The sequence below is a fragment of the Dipodomys ordii genome, unplaced genomic scaffold (genome assembly GCF_000151885.1).
Source record: "Dipodomys ordii isolate 6190 unplaced genomic scaffold, Dord_2.0 Scaffold168, whole genome shotgun sequence".
In the NCBI taxonomy this organism is placed as follows: Eukaryota; Metazoa; Chordata; class Mammalia; order Rodentia; family Heteromyidae; genus Dipodomys; species Dipodomys ordii.
The window spans coordinates 764174-776787 of NW_012267384.1; the positions used below are offsets into that span (position 1 = coordinate 764174).

General features: G+C 35.3%; 1 protein-coding gene across 2 annotated transcripts in view; it reads right to left on the bottom strand.

The window, feature by feature from the left end:
* Npas3 (neuronal PAS domain protein 3) overlaps nt 1–12614 on the bottom strand; it is an 883936-nt gene that overhangs the window by 732769 nt on the left and 138553 nt on the right. The window lies entirely within an intron of this gene.

The window sequence follows — 12614 nt, forward strand, 5'->3', positions numbered from 1 at the left end:
TCAGGGACACTGCCCAAGCCTTGAGTTCAAGCCCCAGGACTAGCACACACAAACAAAATTAAAAATTAAAAAGTTTGAGAACAATTGCACATTCTTGGACCCATATCCATTAAAGCTCTCAAAAATCATCCATTACATGACAAAGACAAGACATGGTAGCATGAAAGAATAAAAATGTATAGCAAAAGGAGGTTTTGAATATATAATCATGTTTTAATTTGTACATTACTAATTTTATTGGAGGCTAAGTATTATTTATTAAAATTCTTCATCATACAATCAAAAAGATAAAATATGTACACAGTAACATAGAGGGAAGGTAAGCTATTTTAAATTGAAAGTCTTCACTATTAAAATATTGGCTTACTGTGTGTAAAACAGAAGATTGTTTTATAAATCATAAATTGAGGAATGACAAATTTAAATGAATCTCTTTGAATTCCCATCTAAGCATGATTCCTGTCCACATACTTGGTTCTAAAATTAGGCAATTTTATATACTTTTAATCTATATCTAATTAATGTATAATTTGTCGATAACATCCTAATCTATATAATTTAGTTATATAGATAAATGATAAAGACTGGTAGGTTTTCTTCCCAAAAACATGAGATATGAAGGGAGAACATCTAGTTTCCCAATCTAGGGGGTAATTGTCAAATTGCCCAAATCATCTCCCACTTAGAACCTTTTCTCATTGGAACACATTCTAGACTGTGTTCAACCGGGGAGACACTATCATTAACCACTGTGGGCTCTAGGGAAGAAAGGATGACCTTACTAAGGAAGGTCATCAGAGGCCTCACAGAAGTATGAAGACAGCTGTGAATATAAGCATAGTCTATAGTTTGGCTAATTAATGGACAATGATTTACTAAAATATACTTACTTCCACAATAGCTGATTTTTGTTGATAGGCCCTACTTTTGTGAAAATGACACAATTTAAACACTAAATGAGATGCCTGAACTCCTTGCTGAAAGGGTCTATTTATGTACAAATAATGGTTCAATACTACCATAATTAAAATTACATTTCTCCCTCAACCATTACTAGCATTTAACAATATGGTATAGTACGTTTTCCCTTTCATTTCCCTATTGTAAAAATTATTACTTGCAAAACTTATTTAAAACAGTTAACAGTATGAATGGGTTTCTAATTAATCATTTGGATGAACATAAATCTCTTTTTAAATATTGTAGTGCATTGAATTTACATGCTCACTACCTTCTAGAATTAATGTGATCATTCTTTCTCTGTGTGTGTGTATTCTATTTTCAATACTCACATCATCAGAAAACAAATATTCTATCTGAAGATAGCATGCCAAGCTGGGCCTAATTTAATTCTGGGGGAAATGTTAGATTAAATTTCATCATTTTAAATAATATTTTAATGGAAAAGAATTATATTCAATACCATTTTATCCATGTACTTTGGACACACTTGGTGTTTTTGTCACTTATTGTAATATAAATTGGAAATGCTTGGCTTTGTCCCAAGCTTGATCCTAGATCTAACTGCAGTCTGACCATCATAAGGCCACTAAAATTGAGGCCCTGGCCCCATCCCTTGGGCTGTATCCTTCTGTGATACTGGAAATATGTGCAATGCATGGAAGATTAGTAAATTAAAAGAAGTGACAGACTTTCCCTATGACTTCTCTAACTCTTACAATAACCCCATGAATGCCTATATTCACAAGGCCATACTAATATGAGAGGTTGTGTGGTAGGACAGGAGACAAGATGAGAAGGTTGTATTTAATTAACCTGCCAAGAAATCATCTGAGATCAAATACTGGAATTCATTTTCAATCACAATAATCACTTGATACAAAGTGGTAAAAAAAAAAAAAAAAGACTTCCACCTATCAGAGTTTAAGTGACTGTTCTTGACATTTAGTTTCTTTCATTTCTTATACTATGCATTAAATTCTGTTCTTTCTTTTCATTAATTATAGTTTTATTATCTTCATTATTTGCAACCAAAATCACAACTCTTTGAGCCCTCTACTCAGTAACAAACATGTTAAATATACTGTAATCCTTTGAAACTAGGTGTTTCATGGCAATTGCCAAACCTGATATTATGCAACCATGATAGTAACTATTATTAATAGGACAATGGGATGATAAGAATGTAAGAATAAACCAAATCTGATTATATATTGGTCCTTTGCCAACTATACCAGCTTTTATTTCTCTCATCTTATTCATAAGATCATCCTTAGTCTCATCAAGACTCAGTACCCAGGAATCTCAATATTCTGTGGTGAACTCTGCCTGTTCACTCCCTAACAGTGAATCTAGCTTACATTACCCAGATACACACATATGCATACACATACTCACACATACACTCATGTAGTCAGCTGCATTGTGATTAGGAAGACTAATCTGAGACTAATTAGGAGACTAACAGGGTCCTAAGCAATAAATGAATTATAAATTAGACCTCTTCTAAGAAAGAAAGATGACTCCATCCAAAAAAAACTGGCAAAAAATCTGTAATATGAATAAAATAGAGAAATATGTAAATCACATATAGAAAAACAGATTTCAGTAAGATAGGACGTAAGAACTATAATCAGAACAGACGTGTTAGAGTTAGGAAATAAAAACAAAGAAGAAAATTGGAAGAATTGAGTAGAAAGTTAAATAAGCAATAAATAAAAGTTTTAACAGGTTTTCAGCCTCATTTTCAAACATCATGGCAATGAAGACTGTTGAGATTGTTTTAAGGTGAGTGAGGGGGTAATTAGTATGCATATATGGAAATATCACAATGAATGCCACTGTGTCCAACTAATAGATGAAAATTCAAAAAATACTTTTCAATGAGAAATGTACTTTACTCATGTAAATGTAACCTCTCTGTACAGCATCTTTACAATAAAATAAAAATTTAAAACTTCAAAAAATGTCCTGAGGTTAATTTGAAAACATCAAAAATTTATTTTGCATTGAAAAGTATAATGTATAAATATAAGAAAAACAGAGTTCCTGTGTACTATATAACGAAGTAAAAATGACATTAACTATTTTCGAACTTCCTGAATAACTGGAATGAAACCTGAGAAAAATAATGTAAGCACAGAAATCAAGAAAAGAAAAAATTGCAAAAGCTATGTACATATGACCATATAAGATGATGCTAAGCGAAATGAACTCCAAGATAGGGACACAAGAGGTTTTTAATGTATTTATAATGTACTATGTGATCTTTTTTGTTTCTTTTGTATGTTCTTCCCCCATGGTATAAACCCTGTTTTCACTGTATTTGATTCCTATGCCCTGCATCTTGTTTATACATTTTTCTCATTTGGGGAGGGGAAGGGAGGGGAAATAACAAAATGCTGAAATAAGGATACAGGTTGACCCATTGTAACAATGAGATGTACAAGACACTATATTGAAAATAAGCTTTACAACTTCGGGGCGGGGGTGAGGGGTGTGGAGAGGAGTTGGGGACTTGGGGAGAGAATGGATGGTAGGGGAAAAACAAAGGAGGAGATAACAATGTTTGTTGGAAATATACTCATTACCGTAGCCCCTCTCTACGGTACCTTTACAATAAAAATATATACTAAAACAATTGGTAGAATATAATAGGAAAGTTTAAAATATGCTTAATATGCTTGGCTTTGTCTTTATTATGAACCTAGATCTAAGCAGCATGACAATCTAGAAACAACTAAATTTGAGCCTCTAGCCCTTCCCCTGGATTGGAAGTCCAAACAACACATATGTTGTATGTATAACAAAGAAGTATATGTTAAAAGTAAGTTAGAAATCCCTAAACTATTTCCCCAATAATATTAAGATAAAATATTCTTACATAAGTAAAATTTGGAAGAACCTTTAACCTTTTGAGTTTTAAATAATTGGAAGGATGGGAGGAGATTTGAAGAATGGGAGGGTTAGTGAAAAGATGGTAGATGAATTTAAAAAAAAGGGAATGGGCCAAGTACAGCAAAAATACTCTGTGCAAATAGGAAATAATGGAAATTTGATATAAGCATAGAGGCAGGAACAAATGATGAAAGGAGTAACTGATCAAGAAGCCCTGGACATTTGGATGGGCATGTTAAATTGTAACCCTCTTGTACAACCTTTTAAAGTTCATAAAATATTAGAAAGTTGTAAGGAAAATGACTACTAAATCAAACACAGTATGCATGCACCATCCATATTCTCACATACAAAAATGCATCTCTGTAATTGCCTGATCAAGATATTCTTTAACCAATACAGCCAACTAAATGAAACCTCTAATGCCCATTAAGTTGAAGAAAAATACACATCATTTTAACATAATGACATGTCCAATCTTATGAGAGTATCCACAGCCTTCTGAGTGTCATAGAAGAGAAAGTATAATAACCTTCTTCTGGGAGTGTGGGAAAGCATGTTTATAAAATATGCCAAGAGACAATATGCTTTCTACTCCTAGGAGACTATTGGTAAATCTTTTTTATGAGTGCACTATGAGGTGAATAATTAACACTTTCAACTGAAAGTTGACTACCATCATAATATTTAGTCAATGAATTGTTACAGCCCCGTTTTAACTCATATGAAAGTAACTATAATACTTTCAATCGTAATAATACTTCCATATAAATCCAAAATAAAAGATAATGAATTCAGTTTGAAATCTTTTTTCACATACCAGTGTTTGTCTATTTGACTATATTTAAACACACACAGACACACACACAAAACAGTATCAACATAAAATGCTTTTTCACAAGAAAAACTGCATGCTTAATATTTTAAGAGATCTGTCTCTGTGGCACAAATCAGCTAGGGAAATAGGGAAGTCTGCCTGCATTAGAGATCCATAGGTTTTGATTTAATCACAGGATTTTCCCATTGTAACCTTTCTGGATGAGTTATTCCATGGTAAGGAGAACAAGTTTCCCATGTAAATGGACATTCACACATCTTAAGAAGGACCAATGAACCCTTCCCTTCTGAATGAGACTGTCATGCTTTGGGGTAGGGAGTGGGGATAAGAAGGCTTCATAGCATAACTTCCTGGTTCTGAATAAAAAATTACACCTTTTTCTCGTATTCCTGGCAGCACAGTTCAGATATTTCATTGTAATCCTATCAGATTATGTGGACTACAAATGAGCAAGGAAATGATGTAATAACTGGACGCATTTCTACCTAACACTGGATCATTTTCCCAATTTTAAATGATGTTTTGTCATTCTCCTTCCTCATCGCTAGAAAATCAATGGAATATATAAATTATCTTGACACAGACAAGTCCACAAAACTTGACACCTAAAAAGAAGGCAAGGGAGAAGACAGCATAGGGTCACGCTCACATTCCCACATTTTTCACTTTTCACATACCAAGGAGGAAGTTGTAGAAAAATTAAGTACAGAAATATTACAAGAACTTCAGAATGAGGATGACCTTGTTTCTTCATTACTAGTGAAAAGTCCTGGAAGGTGCCAAATGTGTTTACTATTTTTTCAAAGCCATTAACATCAAGATAACTCCTTTACTTTTCCCATGTGGTATTACCTGGCTCTTCTCGCAGAAAAAGTGCTGCCTTCCAGGAGCATACTGTTTACTGTGTGAAGGCCAACTGTATCCTCAGGCCTGATGGTTTTCTTTCATTTTCATCCTCCAGGCCACAATCAACTGCAAGACTAACTACTTCCTCTGGCTATTTCCTCGCCATACTCGCAAGGTTAGTGGTTTCTTATCTTTCTTGTATGACTGCCTCCTGGCATATTGCATGGCTTGGGCCAAGATTTCTCAGGACTTTCTTGCTTAGCGACTCTAAGAAATTTATCTCCACCCGTAACATTGTTTCATAGGAATTTTTATTTTTCTAGGACTCCAAACCAATTACTTCTAACTTATAAAACTATAGCCCATTCAAAATGGACGTCTTTTTATATGGTATTTGGTAAATTGTTATGGGCAGAGTGACTGTTACCCTCACTTAGACACATGCCTTTCTTTGGACTGGCCTCAGAGAAATTCCCATGAAATTATGAAATTCATATCCACTAATCCCCTAAACTGCATTTAGTATACATACAAGCACATTTAAGAGAAAATGATAAAAACTTTCTCATAGTTATATATCCTAGATGTTTGTATAACTAAAAATTGCTAATAATAGCATTTAATCAAAACTGATGATGACTGACAGCTTAGAAGCGAAGTCATTTCTATATCATGTTTGCAAACAAACTAGCTAGTTTTTGTTTATTTTTACTAATGCTACTACAGCAAAGACTTCACTCATTTGGACATACTTTTACTATGTTGGGAAAATGCCTGCTCAATGTGAGAGAAACATCAAATCCTCCAATTTTTTCATTTGAGAGTATGGCAAGGAAAAGCTTTTGATCATGATCATAAGTTGCACAAACTCTAGCCCTTAAGATTTACAGTAAACTAGGAAAAATAATGAATATGGACTCCATGCTTAATTATTGTGAGCCAAGAAACAAGAATGAGCAGTTTCCATCCCTATCCAGGACCCCTGGGGTCCTTTCTTTGGACCTCCTTACTTTGGAGAATCCCTGGGATTCTGTACTCAGGATTGCACTAAGGTATACAAGCGACATCCTTCAAATCATCAAGATATTCCTAGCTTCCAGACATGGAATCATCTCCAAGCAGAACATGACCAGGAGATAAAAAGTACTAAGAACTTATTTACTAAGAATTTACTAAAATTTTATTTACTAAGAATTTAGAAGAAAGCACAGCATAAAGTTTAACTACAACCTGCATACTTTCTCCTGCACTAATTTATCAAAAAATAAAGAAAATTCTACCTCCACCACCATCACCATCATCTACCAGAAGCACCAGTTTTATATGAAATTATGGCATGTGATGGTTCATGGATAGAGAGGGTGGTTCCGGAACTGATGACTGTCATCTTCCCCACAGTTGAAGAATATAACTCTCCTCATCTGGCCTCAGACTTTCTTGGTTTCCACAGTAACGACTCCTTTTTGTAAGGTCAAGGTGAGTCTTCAGTGATTGGTGCCTTTAACTCTATGGCCACATTTCATTAGCTTCTATCTCCACATGGTTGCCCAAACAGTTCTTTTCTTTCTCTATCATGAAGTAAATATGAAATCATTTTTAATTCATAACTACAATTCACAAAGTACCAAAAAGTCACCTTTTGCACTAAGTCTATGAATACAACTTGGCAATTAAACCTCACAACACTCCCTGGCAGGTATAATCACATGAGGCAGAGATTTAAGGCAACAGGTTGATTCTAAACTTGAGTCAACCAATCCCTAAGCTGGTTTTTCTAGCCACTGAACAGTGGCTTGCCTATCCCAAGAAGTCCATTCATAGGTAACTTCTTGTTTAGGACCCACTACTAATTTGTATATAATACAACTTTGATAAACAAAATTGTTTCCAGTTTTACTAGAGTTGACCACATAAAATTTACACAAGAGAAGGATCAAATCATCATAGAAAAACACAAGGGATAGAATATGTTTTGTTGCATAAGGACAACAAAAAGACAAACTGGACAGAGTCTGAAAATTCTCTTGTATCTCAAAAAGAAAACCTCAGAGAATATGAATTTTTCAGGAACAGTCTAAACGTCTTTCTAAAGTCACCTTACCATCATCCTCTTTTAAGTAATGCCAACCTTTTGTGCCTGCTAAGTCCCCCTTCTTTAACCAGGCCTGCGTACTGCCATGGTAAACAGCTCAAGATTCTCTAATAAATGTCATTACTTCGAAGAACACAAATGAGAATCCACTTTAAACTTTTCAATTAGGCTTGCATCCCAATTCTCACCGGGCTTACCTCAATTCTCTTTGGACCAGTAAGTCAACACTATTCTCTGAGAACAAACTGTGTTTATAACACAATTCTCCTTTCCATGGATGTTTTAACGGTGCTTATTTCTCACTGGCATGACCAATCATTGGGGACAATTGATCTTTTAATAAATCTTTAAAGAGAAATCATTGCAGGTTCAGCTGTCCAGGAAAAAGTCTTATAAATCAGCCTAAGGTAACAATGTTAGTTTGCCCTCCAGAGCATTCTATTTTGTTCGCACCAAAATAACCCAAAATACACAAGTGTGCCCCAAGGAGTGTCATACAAAGTGGTTCAATACAAATTGATTCATACACACCCACAGCAATGAAGAAGTGGTACAATTTGGCTGAGAGAAGGCAGCAAGTGCTGCTTAGTCCTGGTACGTGAGAAGAAGAAACGAGCTGTATCAATTCCATTAATCCCAGACAGCAGAAATCTTTGATCCAGTTCAGATTATGCACGCAAAAGAGTTAAACCAGGACAAAGATCATCGTTAGCATTCAGAGATTGTACTTGTGAACCACAAGTGAGCTACAGGTGAGCAAAGCCCCATGGTGTTACTTTTTCACTTGGTGAGGTAGTAAAAAATGTCTATTTACACTCTGCAGTGTGTGGGAACTACTCCTACAGCTATGAAGGTGGCAAACTAAAATTAGAGTTGGAACTGCTCCTCATGCTTGGCAGCTGGTCAGCTCATACATAAGTACAGTACTTGAGAAAAAGTGATCCTCTTTTCCTCTCAGTTAAACTGGGTAGATATTTTAGTTCTGTAGGTCTATACTGATAACTTGTATATTTATATTCCATGTTCTGAAATGACAGCAGTGATTTATCAACTACCATTTGCAGAATGTGTTCCAAGGAACACCTGTCCCCTTGGTATAATGCTTTAAGATTGGAGATCTATTGACAAGGGTATCATAGGTGAAATGTTCTATGGTACAGCTTGCTAGTAGGAACTTGAGAGTGTACATCACAACTTATTAGCAATAAACACTATTAGTAAAAAAAAATGTTGCACATAATTGGAAGGCTTATCTAGTGATCAGTAAGACAGAGTAGGGGAAAAGGAAGGGGGTTGTTTGGGGTGAAGAGGTTTAAAGCCTGTTACGTATTACAACAGCATAATAAAACCTACCAATTCATGAATAAAGAGATTATGCAAACTACACTGTATACATGTATGAACTTATTACAATGAAACCTTCTTAATATATATTAATAAAAGTTGTATTTTTTTACAAAGCAAAAAAAGGATGAATATGTGGCTCAATTGGTAGAGCACTTGCCTAGCATATACTAAGCCCTCAGTTCAAGCCCCAATATTGCTGAAAAATAATAATCAAGGAATTAAAAGAAAAATACACCTTAGGACCTAGTAATTCCACTCCTGGGCATTTATCCAGGAGAACACCAACAATAAAGCCACCAGTACAACCATATTCATTGCAGCTCTATTTACCATAGCCAAAATATGGAATCATTTCAAATACCTCTCAATAGATGAATGGATCAAGAAAATGTGGTGTATATACACAATGAAATTTTAGAAAGAATGACACTATACTATTTGTAAGGAAATGTAAAAGTTATATTAAGTTTAGTTTTATTAGGTGAAATAAGCCAACCCAAAGAAATAAGGGTTGCATGGTTATCTTTATTTGTGGTACATAGAATGTGCCTATAAAGCTATAAGTAAACATGTTGGGCAGTATGCAAGTGGTTACAAAGGAATTAACTGAAGTATAATAGACTCTATGGAAATAGACAGGAAAATTAGGTGAAAAATGACAGAGTTCTCTTTGTTAGGCAGCTCCTAACAAAGAACCAAAATAAAGTGTAAACAAAAGAAACAACTTTTGAAGACCTATCAGGGCCTAGGGGATAGCTCTATAGCAGAATGCTTGCCTGGCATAGGCCCTGGGTCTTATCCCCAATACTGTATTACATATTGTACCAATGTTTGAATTTAGAACCTCACATTCATTTGTCTTGCTTGCTTGGCTGGTGCTCTACCACTTGAGCCATGTCTCCAGCCTGACTTTTTGTTGGTTAATTGGGGATAGGGTCTAGCTAACTTTTCTGTCCAGGATGGCTTTGAGTTAGGATCCTCTAGATCTTAGCCTATTGAGTAACTAGAATTATAAGTGTGAGTCACTGGTTCCCAGCTTTGTAGTAATAGCCTCTGTCTCTGTCTCTGTCTCTCTCTTTCTCTCTCTCTTTCTCACTCTGTCTCTCTGTCTCGCTGTCTCTCTGTCTCTGTCTCTCTATCTCTGTCTCTCTGTCTCTGTCTCTGTCTCTCTCTCTCTCTTTCTTTTTGTTTTTGGTGGTCCTAGAGCTTGTACTCATGGCAGTTTGAGTGCTATCCCTGAGTTGTTTTGCTCAAAGTTAGTGCTCTGCCACTTGAGCCACACCTCCACTTCCAGCTTTTTGGTGATTAATTGGAGATAAGAGTCTCATGGACTTTTCTGCCTGAACTGGCTTTGAACTGTAATCCTCAGATCTCAGCCTGCTGAATAGCTAAGTTTACAAATGTGGGCCACTGACACCCAGCCTGTAATAACAGTCTCTTGACAGGCTCAGTGATCACAATCTCTTTTCCAAGATCTTAGGCTTCAAAGTTTCAAGCATTTCTCATTTGGAATGCTCCTCCCAGACCCCAAAGCTTCCAGGTGAACTTAAGTTTTATTTTCTTGTAGAGACTTTCTCCAGCTTTCACTCACTTCACCATCCCCTGATTGCACTGCCCTCAGGCAACTAATCACATTGGTGATAATATTGTGGCATTCTATTGTACACCTGTTATCCTACCTGATACTTATTTCCCAACTATTGGATATATTGGATATTATTTTATTCATCTATGATATATTAAGATTGAATTCTGTGCCAGTTTGAATACATTGATATTAAAACTTCTCTACAGCAACATGCATAACATTCTAGTGAAATGTTTCTACCTTCTAAGACTTTAATAAACTTTCATTACCTGATAGTGTCCAAATATCTGAAAGAATAAATACAATTCAAAAATTCAAGGTATCAAATTTTGAAGACATATATACACATGATATGCCTATGAGATGGAGGGAGGAGATAAAGAAGAATATATCCACTTAGGAAAGAGAAAAAATTGGCAATCAAGGAAAAGCATTTCCTTTCTAAATAATTATTTCTCCCTTCAATGAAGTATGGTACACATGCACAATTCTAGCATAGGCAAATTCTTGCTTGAGACAACACAGAAAGAACAAATAAAGCAAGTAAACTATCAATCACACATTTACATTGGGAATATAATTCCAGAGGCTTCACATAATTCACTTTATTAAGTAATTCACATACTAAATCTGATTAACTCTAAAATAAATCCTTACTCTAAAATAATTTAATTCTCCAAAATTTTACTGGCGTAAGAAACACAAGAAATGTGACACTAAATGTGACTGTCAACAAGAAACCTTTCCACTATTTTGATGTGAATTCTCTCAACAAAGAAGCAATGCTAGAAGTAATACTTTGCTGAGAATTTTTCCTACTCTTCTTCAATATGAATTGATAATACTAGACCCAATGTGCTACTCTTAGGCTATTGCACTCAAATATTTAAAAAAAACACTGATTATAAAAAAAAAACAACAACTCTGCTATCTCTTAATCTATTCCTCACTTTCTTCTATGAAGTTTGTGGTTGAGATGCTTACTTAAGACACTGGTGTATATATTACCAAAAAATTCTAAATTGACTCCTCTATGATCATAAATGCCAACCTGGAAACCTCTACAAAAGGAGGGATCCTTTCAGCATTTGAGGAAGGAATTCAACGCAGTCTCCACATGGAATGAACAGAAGACGGGTAGTTCCTTTTCATTTCTAGACCACAGAGCCAAACAACTAAAAATGGCTTGCATATTACCAAAGAGAAAGTGTTCAGTAACTATGCAAGGAATGACGGAATACATGGCCATCTACTAGATCCCTGATTAGCCACAGCTCCATCATGCAAGTAACAGAACTGTGTGCACTTTCACGCAGGATTCTGGTAGTGAAAGTAAATTATCTATTTTGTACAAACTGAAGCCAGAAGGGGCAAAATGATTTTTTTAAAGGCCTTACTGAAATGTTTTTGAGCAGAGCAACACTGAACCACTTTAAAACACTATTTAAAGTACTAGAAACTGTAATTAAATCAGGTCTTGAAAAGTGCTAAGCAGAAGAAAAGTGTTAATTAGTAAATTAGTAAGAATACCATTTTTAGAGTGGGAAAGCTTTCTTTTACACTTTTAAACATTTACCAAACACAATTTCTCAATAAGGTGTAATTTGGAATATTTATGGAAGCGTGGTTTTATGCCTGAAAACAAAATCACAGCACTTTTCATCCACTGAGTTCAATGCTCTATGGATTATACTACCTCACTCTATTCCCACACATACACAAGAAAAGCAAAACAATATAAAAGGACCACAAGGGCATTACAGGAAACATATAAATACAACGAAGAGCATCCTTAGAAACTGTAAGCAGTGGGACACTGAGGCTGCCAGGGACCAACACACTTGCAAATGATTCATCACTTGCACCCATTCGTCAGGCTCCAGTATCTCTTGCAAAACCTTGCTCATCGTCATCTTTCAGCAAGGCCTTTTTTTTCCTGGGCACTTCATTTAAAATTGCTACCCCACAACTAGACCTCCCTGCCCCATTTTTCTGCTCACTTTGTCTCCATAGCACTCACCACAATGCTGTTTTCTGATTCAGAA